General features: G+C 44.5%; 1 protein-coding gene across 3 annotated transcripts in view; it reads left to right on the forward strand.

Annotated features, from left to right (window-relative positions):
* The window catches only part of hivep3b (HIVEP zinc finger 3b), a 90,260-nt gene that overhangs the window by 44,083 nt on the left and 33,316 nt on the right, over positions 1-12,861 (forward strand). Inside the window, exon 1 of one of the 3 annotated variants that reach the window (XM_031793091.1) lies at positions 12,014-12,153. The exons of the other annotated variants lie outside the window; for them this stretch is intronic. The gene's annotated coding sequence lies outside the window, so the exon portion shown is untranslated. Of the gene's footprint in view, positions 1-12,013; positions 12,154-12,861 lie in introns of those variants that run through there. 3 annotated transcript variants of the gene reach the window in all.

Genomic DNA, 12,861 nt, shown 5'->3' on the forward strand with positions numbered 1-12,861 from the left:
TTGTCGGGTTTTGGATTTTAGTTGAAAGTGATGGGATGTCTTTGAGTTGTACTGTGAGTTATTCAATTTTTCATATGACTCCCTCTCTATTTTCAAATTCTCATTCACCTCAGATTATGGTGACTTTAGAAGGACTTTATTGGCTCTGTGGGACTATAGGCTGAGTGTGAGTTTTCTCTAGACTGAGAGAGTGTAAGTAGAGGATTGTGAAAGATGGGGTGAAAGTGTAAAAATATTTGCATGCTGTCCAGACGCCTACGCAACAGCAGCGAAACCTGTGGGTGGTGGGGGGGCGGCGGCGTCTATAAATGACACTTCCTCTTTCTATTTTTGTCTTCTATTTTTCCCTCATGCCATGATGCGTCACATTTTCTTTCTTTCCTTTGTGTATCTCTTTTGTCAGTTCTATGTCTCTGGGTTGTTTTGGGTTGGGTTCAGACAGCTACTGTGGCAGTTGAAAAGACTTAGACCGACACTAAGTGTTTGGTTTACTTCTGTTTGCTTTCTGTGTGGGCCTTCTTTGGTTGTCTGCCAGTGCATGTTCACAGCTGGGTCGTTTGACCAATTCAGTGCCTTTTGAGAAGTGTAATTTGGTAAAATTCTGTCATAAAGAGCACATGTTCAACTTCATAAAAAAGGCATGTTTTCCCAAATAAAGAGGTTAAATAAATAAATGTGGCTATTAAGTGGCAAATATAGTAACAGGATTGACAGTAAAGGGGTTGACTATTTATTCTTAAATCAGTCATAAATTCCCTTGTAACAAGGGGAATGGAAGCTTGTTGAGGTCATACAATAAGTTTTGTAGTGATTCTTATGTTGATGATGTAAAGAATATTTGCTGGTCTGTGGTGTGTAATGAGGAGCAGCCAGACACTGCACTTGACACATTTCTGAAATGGCTTATTCCAGTTACTAATAAGCAATAATGACTGTAAAAACTGTCAAATCCCCTTGGATTGATGAGGAATTGAAAATGGTATGGTTGAGAGGGAGGAGGCGAAAGGTATGGCAAATAAGTCTGGCAGCCCAATTGATTGGCAAATGTACTGAAAATTAAGAAATCATGTGACTAAACTAAATAAAAATAAACTATACTATGAAACAAAAATAAATAATATAAAGAATGATAGTAAAAAGCTTAGGGGCACCTTAAATTACATTTTGGGGAAAAGGCAAACTCGGCTCCATCATCATTCATTGAATCAGATGGCTCATTAATCACAAAACCCACTGATATTGCCAACTATTTTAATTATTTTTTCATTGGCAAGATTAGCAAATTTAGGCATGTAATGCCAGCAACAAATGCTGACACTACACATCCAAGTATATCTGACCTAATTATGAAAAATAAGCATTGTACTTTTAAATTCCGTAAAGTGTGTGTGGAGAGGTGAAAAAGTACCGAGGTCTATTAACAATGACAGGCCCCCGAGGTCTGACAATCTGCGATATTGCCACTCCTATTTGCCACATCTTCAATTTAAGCCTACTAGAAAGTATATGCCCTTAGCTTCCCTCCAGGCCTAAAGTCATTCTGCTACCCAAGAATACTAAAGCCCCCTTTATTGGCTCAAATAGCCGACTAATCACCCTGTTACCAACCCTTAGTAAACTTCTGGGAAAAAATTGTGTTTTACCAGAGTCCATGCTATTTTACAGTAAACAAATTGATAACAGACTTTCAGCGCGCTTATACTGTAGGGAAGGACATTCAACAATCACAGCACAGAAATGTATGATAAAAAGTTTTGGGGCTGTTTTGTTAGACTTTTGACATTATTGATCATAATCTGCTGCTGGAAAAACATAGGTGTTATGGCTTTATCCCCCCTGCTATATTGTGGATAAAGAGTTTACTTGTCTAACAGAACATAGAGGGTGTTATTTAATGGAAGCCTCTCCAACATAATCCAGGTAGATCCAGGCCCCTTACATTTTTCAATTTTTACTAGCGACATACTTTGAGTAAAGCCAGTGTGTCTATGTATGCAAATGACTCAACACTATACACGTCAGCTACTACAGCAGCTGAAATGACTCCAATACTTAACAAGGAGCTGCAGTTAGTTTCAGAATGGTTGGCAAGGAATAAGTTAGTCCTAAATATGGGACAAATAATTCACTAAACCCTAAACCTCAACTACATCTCGTAATGAATAATGTTGAAATTAAGCAAGTTGTCATGGTCTAAACATATTGATACATTAGCTAAAAGGGGGAGAAGTCTGTCCAAAATAAAGTGCTGTTCTGCCTTCTTAACAACACGATCAACAAGGCAGGTCCTACAGGCCCTAGTTTTGTCACACCTCGACTACTGTTCAGTAGTGTGGTCAGGTGCCACAAAGAGGACTTAGAAAATTGCAGTTTGCTCAGAACAGGGCAGGACGGCTGGCCCTTAAAAGTACATGGAGAGCTAACATTAATGACATGCATGTCAATCTGGAAGAGAGATTGATGTCTACACTACTTGTTTTTGTAATAAGTTTTGACAAGCTGAATGTACCTAGCTGTCGGTTTAAACTACACAGATCGGACATCCATGCATACCCCACAAGACATGCCACCAGAGGTAACTTCACCCCAGGAAGAGTAGCTGCTGCCTTGGCACCAACTAATGGGGATCCCTAATAAATACAAATACAAACTGGGAGTGGCAATTGAATGCAAGCTTCACAAAAAAAATGAAATTGCTAAAACAATTTTAGCCTGTCTATCTGTGCTCGACCCACTCAGTTTCCCACCAGAAACACCAGAAAATGGCCAAAAACAGTAGAACCAGCTCACCTGCTTTTATTTAGAAAAAAATAATTGTATTGTTTTATATTGTGGTGGTACAACATTCAACCCACATAATGTGTAGTGCATTTAATGTTTTATTTCAAAAGCCTTTTTTTTTTTACAGAACCGATCTCAAAAGCACTAATTAGCCAGCACTAGGGAGTTTTAAATACTATTATTATTCTATTTCTCCCTATTTCTGTTTGTCATTCTGTCCTTTTTTGTCAAGTGTAGGAATCCTCTGCAGCATAGAACTGCCCCAGTGAGATGGAAAAGAAAAAGTGAAAATGAGAGTGGGGTCCCCAGAGGGTGATAATGTCAGATCTGGCTGAGAATAAGTATCAATTGGAATTAATAACAAAAGACTCACATGCAGGACTCCATTAGTTGCCAGAGAAGCTAGTCAGCTTGAACCTCTCTTTCCTTCTCACTGGAGTGGAGCTGTGTGTTTGTGTGTATTCATAGGTGTGTGTTTACTTTTGTGCTTTCTACCTACTTAGTTAAGGCAATACTTTTCCCTGTAGGCCTATGTGTTATGAAAAAGCTACGACATCCCTCAGTGGCAGTTCCTTGAGGATAGTCTATCTGCAGCGTTGAGGTAGGCCTTCTTGTAAGGGGTATCTGTTTTTCACCCCCAGCCTACACAAATACAAAAAACAGGCAGAAAATGGGACAGACCCAGGCAGTGGCCCTCTATGTAAATGTAAACTAGTTGGGCACAGTCCAAATGGATCCTGTTTTTATCATAACACCACAGTCTGTGCGCAGAGAGGTTTGGTTTAACGTAAACACACATCTTAAATAGGCTGCCTTCTGGATTGGAGGAATTCTTCAGTCTGCTCCTTTTTGGCCCTTTTTACGGTCTATGTCTCCAGTTTACAGGGTGCAAGTCCGAAAATATGCCATCTGTATTGCTGTCTGTCAACAGGCAACAGGATAAACAGTAATAGCAGCATAAGTGATGAGTCAAAAGAGTTAGTTCAAAAAGGGTAAATGCAGATGGCTACATGGACTGTTGGTTAACTATTTAACTAACCATTTTGCAGTCTTATGGCTTTGGTGTAGAAGCTGTTCAGGGTCCTGTTGGTTCCAGACGAGGTGCATCATTACCACTTGCCATGCGGTAGCAGAAAGAACAGACTATGACTTCGGTGGCTGGAGTCTTTGACATACCGCCTGGTATGGACGTCCTGGATGGCAGGGAGCTCGGCCCCAGTGATGTACTGGGCTTGTACGCATAACCCTCTGTAGCTCTTTCCGGACAGATGCCTAGCAGTTACCATACCAAACGGTGATACAGCCATTCAAGATGCTCTCAATGGTGCAGCTGTATAACTATTTGAGGGACCATGCTAAATCCTTTCAGCATCCTGAGGGGGAATAGGCGGTGTTGTGCCCTCTTCGCAACTGTGTTGGTGTGTGTATGGACCATGATAATTCCATAGTGATGTGGACACAGAAGAACTTGAAGCTCTCAACCTGTAGGCTGTCTCATCATCGTCGGTGATCAGGCCTACCACTGTTGTGTTGTCGGCAAACTTAATGATGGTAATGGAGTTGTACGTGGCCACGTAGTCATGAGTGAACAGGGTGTACAGGAGGGGACTAAACACGGACCCCTGAGGGACTTCTGTGTTCAGCGTGGTGGATGTGTTATTGCCTGCCCTCACAACCTGGGGGTGGCCTGTCAGGAAGTCCAGGATCCAGTTGCAGAGGGAGGTGTTTAGTCTCAGGGTCCTTAGTTTAGTGATGAGTTTGGAGGGTGCTGTGGGGTTGAATGCTGAGCTGTAGTCAATGAACAGCATTCTCACGTAGGTGTTCCTTTTGTCCAGATGGGAAAGGGCATTGTGGAGTGCAATGGAGATTGCGTCATCTGTGGATCTGTTGGGGTGCTAGCGAAACAGTCTTGTAGCTTAGCATCCCATTCATCAGACAACTTTCGTATTGAGCGTGTAACTGGTACATTCTGTTTAGACTTACGGTCAGATTTGCCAAATGGAGGGTGAGGGAGAGCTTTATATGCATATCTGTGTTTGAAGTACATTTTTTTCACCTCTAGTTGCACAGGTGACATGCTGGTAGAAATGAGGTACAACGGATTTCAGTTTTTTCTGATCCACTAGGATCGCCGCCTCTGGGTGAGCATTTTCTTGTTTGCTTATGGCCCTTCTCAGCTCATTGAGTGTGGTCTTAGTGCCAGCATCAGTTTGTGTTGGTAAATAGACAGCTACGAAAAATATAGACGAAACCTCTCTTGGTAAATATACTGAACAAAAATATAAATGCAACATGCAGCAATTTCAGAGATTTTTACTGAGTTACAGATCATGTAAGGAAATCCTTCATTTGAAATGAATTAATTAGGCTGTAATATGTGGATTTCACATGACTGGGCAGGGGCACAGCCATGGGTGGGCCTGGGAGGACATACGGCCACCCACTTGGGAGCCATGCACACCCAATCAGAGTGAGTTTTTCCCCACAAAAGGGCTTTATTACAGAAATAAATACTCTTCAGTTTCATCAGCTGTCAAGGTGGCTGGTCTCAGATGATCCCGCAGGTGAAGTAACTGGATGTGGAGGTCCTGGGCTGGCGTGGTTACGCGTGGTATGCGGTTGTGAAGCCGGTTGGACGTACTGCCAAATTCCCTAAAACGATATTGGATGCGGTATATGTTAAAGAAATTAACATTCAATTCTCCGGTAACAGCTCTGCTAGACATTCCTGCAGTCAGCATGCCAATTGCATGCTCCCTCAAAACATGAGACATGGCAATGTGTTGTGTGACAAAACTGCACATTTTATTGTGGCATTTTATCGTCCCCAGAAAAAGGTGCACCTGTGTAATGATCATGCTGTTTTAATCAGCTTCTTAATATGCCAGGGGGACCGATTGGTCTACTCTCCAATGTAATCTCGTCAGGTATCCTGCACGTCGGCTTCTATAGCTCCGTCTCCTCCTTCGAGTGTCTGGTGATTTGGGCCTGGTCCAGGATAATCAATGTCTTTTGCCTCCGATTCATTGCAGTAAAAGTCCTCGGCCAAATACCTTTGTCATTTGTGGCATTATTGAATTTCCTACTTTCCAGAGTGTCACTGAGCTTGCGGCCTAGTCCCCAGCCCTTCTCATCATCATGCCAATGTGTTGCAGCTTCCCTGTCAACAGAGGCTGTATTGTCCCTACCTACCGCCCACCCACTGTAAGCCCCACTCCTTCCCCAGTTTGAAGAACAGAGGACAAAAGGATGGGTAAACCCCCTCTCTGGGAAGTACAGTATGGGAGGTGTGTGCTGGGGCTGCCGTACGACGGCCACAAAGATCATATTCATCCCAAACACAATACAGTACAATACTATAGAGGCCCTTCGGCCAGGACAGGACAGTTAGGACAGGACAGTTAGTTTACAATGGAGCCCCTAGTTCTACTCTTCATACCCCTGATACCACCTTTGTCCCACCTCCCACACATGCGGTGACCTCACCCATTATACAACCAGCATGTCCAGAGATACAACCTCTCTTATATCATCCAGTGCCTGGGCTTACCTCCGCTGTACCCGCACCCCACCATTCCCCTGTCTGCGCATTATGCCCTGAATATATTCTACTATGCCTAGAAATCTGCTCCTTTTATTCTTTGTCCCCAATGCTCTAGGCGACCAGTTTTGATAGCCTTTAGCCGCACCCTCATACTACTCCTCCTCTGTTCCGCGGGTGATGTGGAGGTAAACCCAGGCCCTGCATGTCCCCAGGCACCCTCATTTGTTGACTTCTGTGATCGAAAAAGCCTTGGTTTCATGCATGTCAACATCAGAAGCCTCCTCCCTAAGTTTGTTTTACTCACTGCTTTAGCACACTCTGCTAACCCTGATGTCCTTGCCGTGTCTGAATCCTGGCTCAGGAAGGCCACCAAAAATTCGGAGATTTCCATACTCAACTATAACATTTTCCGTCAAGATAGAACTGCCAAAGAGGGAGGAGTTGCAGTCTACTGCAGAGATAGCCTGCAAAGTAATGTCATACTTTCCAGGTCCATACCCAAACAGTTCGAACTACTAATTAAAAAAATGACTCTCTCCAGAAATAGGTCTCTCACTGTTGCCGCCTGCTACCGACCCCCCTCAGCTCCCAGCTGTGCCCTGGACACCATTTGTGAATTGATTGCCCCCCATCTAGCTTCAGAGTTTGTTCTGTTAGGTGACCTAAACTGGGATATGCTTAACACCCCGGCAGTCCTACAATCTAAGCTAGACGCCCTCAATCTCACACAAATCATCAAGGAACCCACCAGGTACAACCCTAAATCTGTAAACAAGGGCACCCTCATAGACGTCATCCTGACCAACTGGCCCTCCAAATACACCTCTGCTGTCTTCAACCTGGATCTCAGCGATCACTGCCTCATTGCCTGTATCCGCTACGGATCCGCAGTCAAACGACCACCCCTCATCACTGTCAAACGCTCCCTAAATCACTTCTGTGAGCAGGCCTTTCTAATCGACCTGGCCCGGGTATCCTGGAAGGACATTGACCACATCCCGTCAGTTGAGGAAAGTAACTTCCTCACCATTTTAGATAAGTATGTAGCTCTAACTCCAAAAGGTTCTGGGACACTGTGAAGTCCATGGAGAACAAGAGCACCTCCTCCCAGCTGCCCACTGCACTGAGGCTAGGTAAAATGGTCACCACCGATAAATCCAAGATTATTAACTTCAACAAGCATTTCTCAATGGCTGGCCATGCCTTCCTCCTGGCTACTCCAACCTCGGCCAACAGCTCCGCCCCCCCCCACCCCCCACCCCCCCCGCATTTACTCACCCAAGCCTCTCCAGGTTCTCCTTTACCCAAATCCAGATAGCTGATGTTCTGAAAGAGTTGCAAAACCTGGACCCGTACAAATCAGCTGGGCTTGACAATCTGGACCCTCTATTTCTGAAACTATCCGCCACCATTGTCGCAACCCCTATTACCAGCCTGTTCAACCTCTCTTTCATATCGTCTGAGATCCCCAAGGATTGGAAAGCTGCCTCAGTCATCCCCCTCTTCAAAGGGGGAGACACCCTGGACCCAAACTGTTACAGACCTATATCCATCCTGCCCTGCCTATCTAAGGTCTTCGAAAGCCAAGTTAACAAACAGGTCACTGACCATCTCGAATCCCACCGTACCTTCTCCGCTGTGCAATCTGGTTTCCGAGCCGGTCACGGGTGCACCTCAGCCACACTCAAGGTACTAAACGATATCATAACCGCCATCGATAAAAGACAGTACTGTGCAGCCGTCTTCATCGAACTTGCCAAGGCTTTCGGCTCTGTCAATCACCATATTCTTATCGGCAGACTCAGTAGCCTCGGTTTTTCTGATGACTGCCTTGCCTGGTTCAACAACTACTTTGCAGACAGAGTTCAGTGTGTCAAATCGGAGGGCATGCTGTCCTGTCCTCTGGCAGTCTCTATGGGGGTGCCACAGGGTTCAATTCTCGGGCCAACTCTTTTCTCTGTATATATCAATGATGTTGCTCTTGCTGCGGGCGATTCCCTGATCCACCTCTACGCAGACGACACCATTCTGTATACTTCCGGGCCGTCCTTGGACACTGTGCTATCTAACCTCCAAATGAGCTTCAATGCCATACAACACTCCTTCCGTGGCCTCCAACTGCTCTTAAACGCTAGTAAAACCAAATGCATGCTTTTCAACCGTTCGCTGCCTGCACCCGCACACCCGACTAGCATCACCACCCTAGATGGTTCCGACCTAGAATATGTGGACATCTATAAGTACCTAGGTGTCTGGCTAGACTGTAAACTCTCCTTGCAGACTCATATCAAACATCTCCAATCTAAAATCAAATCTAGAGTCGGCTTTCTATTTCGCAACAAAGCCTCCTTCACTCACGCCGCCAAACTTACTTAGTAAAACTGACTATCCTACCGATCCTCGACTTCGGCGATGTCATCTACAAAATAGCTTCCAACACTCTACTCAGCAAACTGGATGCAGTTTATCACAGTGCCATCTGTTTTGTTACTAAAGCACCTTATACCACCCACCACTGCGACCTGTATGCTCTAGTCGGCTGGCCCTCGCTACATATTCGTCGCCAGACCCACTGGCTCCAGGTCATCAACAAGTCCATGCTAGATAAAGCTCCGCCTTATCTCAGTTCACTGGTCACGATGGCGACACCCACCCGTAGCACGCGCTCCAGCAGGTGTATCTCACTGATCATCCCTAAAGCCAACACCTCATTTGGCCGCCTTTCGTTCCAGTTCTCTGCTGCCTGTGACTGGAACGAATTGCCAAAAATCGCTGAAGTTGGAGACTTTTATCTCCCTCACCAACTTCAAACATCTGCTATCCGAGCAGCTAACCGATCGCTGCAGCTGTACATAGTCTATTGGTAAATAGCCCACCCAATTTTACCTACGTCTTCCCCATACTGTTTATATTTATTTACTTTTCTGCTCTTTTGCACACCAATATCTCTACCTGTACATGACCATCTGATCATTTATCACTCCAGTGTTTAATCTGCAAAATTGTAATTATTCACCTACCTCCTCATGCCTTTTGCACACAATGTATATAGACTATTTTTTTTCTACTGTGTTATTGACTTGTTAATTGTTTACTCCATGTGTAACTCTGTGTTGTCTGTTCACACTGCTATGCTTTATCTTGGCCAGGTCGCAGTTGCAAATGAGAACTTGTTCTCAACTAGCCTACCTGGTTAAATAAAGGTGAAATAAAAAAGAGGGACAAAGATGGGTGAAGAAAAGGTGGATAATGGAAAACTAGCAAGGGGACAAAGGATATAGAGAGAGAGGAAAAGTTGTTTTTTCCAAGGATGAGAGACTGTAGAAACACCCGTACTGACCTGCACTACTGTCTTTCACTGTAATCTCATGCCTGCCGCCCAATAAGGAGAATGGTAATGGTCCCACTGGGTAATAATTAGCCGACAGCGCTCCCTCCCTTGTCTGTATGTGTGTCGGTTGGGCTCGTGGCTCGCTTTGTGCGACTGTTTATGTTCGAGTGTGACTCACACTTCCTGTGCCCTGCCAGTAAGGCAATCCTCAATGGATCAGCAGGGCCTCCTCTCATTCTCAATTCCACACGGAAATACTGTGCGGGGGCTTGAATGGATGAGGTGGCTCTGTAATTCATTTACTAGTGCACAGGCACTGCAGTGGATTTCTTTGGAAGGTACATTTTTTATATGTAAAGGAGAGAGCGCAGTCTTATATGACTGATGTTTTGTTAGCAGGAAAAGGCTGCCGTTAGACACAGTCATTGTACGTTCCAGTGTTTCTTGAGTGAAATCTTCTGGGAATTCATCATGCCTTCATCACTTCATTGCTTACTTAGTCAATAATTGTTGGCGATGATGACGGGTTGCTAGGTTTTTCCCCAGGATCCGTCTCCCTTCGGTGTCCTGCTTGTGCTCTGCTCCGGGGGAAAGACCTTTTTGAGACCTGTTTGTAATGGAGACCACAGCCGACTGAGCCATTGAGCCACTGTTTATTAAATTTGAAAAGAGGACTAAATGTGAGGAGAGGTCTCAGACCTGGTTTGAATGAGTGTGTGTGTGTGTTTTCATTCATAGTCCTGGCACAATATTTATTTTCCTCATAAAGTCTGACCACAATCGTTAATATTAGGGATGCAGGGTATATCGGTAAGCATATCGGAATCTGCCAATATTAGCTAACATTCTAGTTTAACGCCGATGTGCAAAACCGATGTCAAAGCTGACGTGCATACCTATATTACGTTGGTAGATGACGTAATGACGTAATGACTCCACGAAAAATACAGCGCTACACGTGCAATACAGCATTCCTAACCTAGCCCACAATGTCTGCTGTGCGGATCTATTTTGAAGTTTCAAAGGAAGATAACTAAAAGGCCATATGCAACGTTTGTGCTGCTATTATTTCTCGAGGAGGGGAGAAGGTGAAATCATTCAATACCACAAACCTAATTACTCATTTGAAAGTTCATCACCCCCAGATGTTCAGCGACTACAAAAGCAGAAAAAAAGTGCACACTTCTAACAACTAAACAAGTTCAAGTTGAGCAGTCATTTGAAAGAGTAAGAACATTTCAGTGAGACAACTCAAAGGCGAAATCGAGTAACGCCAAGATAATGGAATTCATTGACCTTGACAATCAACTGCTCTCTGTGGATGATGTTGGCTTTCGCCGACTGATTGAGCACCTCGAGCCCTGCTACACACTACCAAGTAGGCGCTATTTTTCAGATGTTGCCTTACCGGAGTTACACTGTATTATTGAAACACACATCCATGAGCTACTTGCTATGGGCGTCACTGGTATTAGCTTCACAACTGACATTTGGACCAGCTGTGTCAGCCCCATGAGCATGCTGGGTCTGACAGCACAGTGGTTCGACGAGGATTTCGTACTGAGGAAAGCCTTATTGCATGCTCAAGAATGTGCTGGTTCTCATACCGCTGCGGCCATTTCAATGGCATTTGAGAACATGTTTGAAACTTGGAAACATGAACACACTCCTAGTTCCATTCAAACTGACTCGATAGTAAGCTCATCAACTGCGTCTGCAGCAGATGTGATACCCTCTGTCATGGCATTGAAACGCCTGCTCCACAAAACTGCCGACAGACTGTGGGGTTAAAACTTGTAAAAGTACTCTACTAGAGGCTGTGAACAAGTGATTCGGTGGCATTCTCTCTGAGCCTCTTTACTGTGTCGCCACCATGCTCGATGCTAGGTATAAGGACCGCTACTTCGATACAGACAAGAAAGAGGGTTGAATGGAAATGGACATAGTGACATTGTGCACCGAGGAAGAGAGGCCACGGACAGACAGACAGCTGAAACTTCACTGCTTGCCATGTATGATGAAATCCTGGTTGAGAATGAAACGACTGGGCAAATGAACAACGAAACAGCACAGCAAGTAAGTGAAAGAAATAGGTTTTGATTATGTTTTACTGGTAATGGGGACATACGTAAATGCCAACAAAAAATATTGGATATCGGTATCGGCCAAAAATGTCATATCGGTGCATCCCTAGTTAATGTGCTTCGATGTTACAACAATGATGATGATCTTGATAATGTTTGTAATGATGATGGTTATTCTAAGGTTGCAACTTTGTAGGTCCCTCCTAGCTCTCTATTAGCTATTTAAGTATTTGCATCCCTATTCCCTCTACCTATTCCCTCTACTTCTCTCCATCACTCTCTTTTCACCTCACCCCCTCCCTCTCTAAGAAACACACCCACTCAAGCACACATATCCGCTCACTCTCTCCCCGAATGTCTCTCAGTGACTCTGAAGCTCCTCTGAGGGGTGAAACCAGACTACTCTCTCCCAGGTAAACTGCTCTCCATCCTCGCTCCCTCACTCTCTCTCTCTCTCTCTCTCTCTCTCTCTCTCTCCTTCCTCAATCTCTCTGTCCTCTTTCACTATCTCACTCTTCTCTCTCACTCTCCTCTCACTTGCTCTCCTCTCTCACAACTCCCTCTCTCTGAGGCTAAATGGTCACTGTAATGGAATTAGTCTGTTAGTTATGAGGACTATCAATCCCAATCTGTCTGTTGTGTGATCTGCTGCTGTACCATAGGTAGTGTTTCTATTTGTGTGCTTTCTCTGAATGGGTTGTCTGATTGTCTTCTTTATTCAAGTTTGCTTGAGTGTGTTATGTACTGGATGTGAGTGTAGCAGCTACCTGAGTTCTCATTCTTCCTCGTGTTTCAGTGCAGCTAAATGGGAGTGAGTTTATTAAAGGGCATCTCTGAAAAACAAGTCCTCAATACTCTCCATTTGTTTTTGGAGGGTTAATGGTGGATAGAGGGAGGATGACTAATCAGTGTGTGTGTGTGTGTGTGTGTGTGCTCACGTGTATGGGAGTGTGTGATGAGTCGTCTACATATGCATGATTCACAGTTATACAGGCATACTCCCTCCACTTCCTGGTGTAGGTGGGCTCTTTGCCTTTCTTAATACGTTCAAAGGGCAGTAAAATAAGTATTGACAGCTTCTACGGGCTAATCAGCCTGGTCCCACTGGATTGGGTTGAATC

Source organism: Oncorhynchus kisutch, linkage group LG2 (genome assembly GCF_002021735.2).
Source record: "Oncorhynchus kisutch isolate 150728-3 linkage group LG2, Okis_V2, whole genome shotgun sequence".
Classification (NCBI taxonomy): Eukaryota; Metazoa; Chordata; class Actinopteri; order Salmoniformes; family Salmonidae; genus Oncorhynchus; species Oncorhynchus kisutch.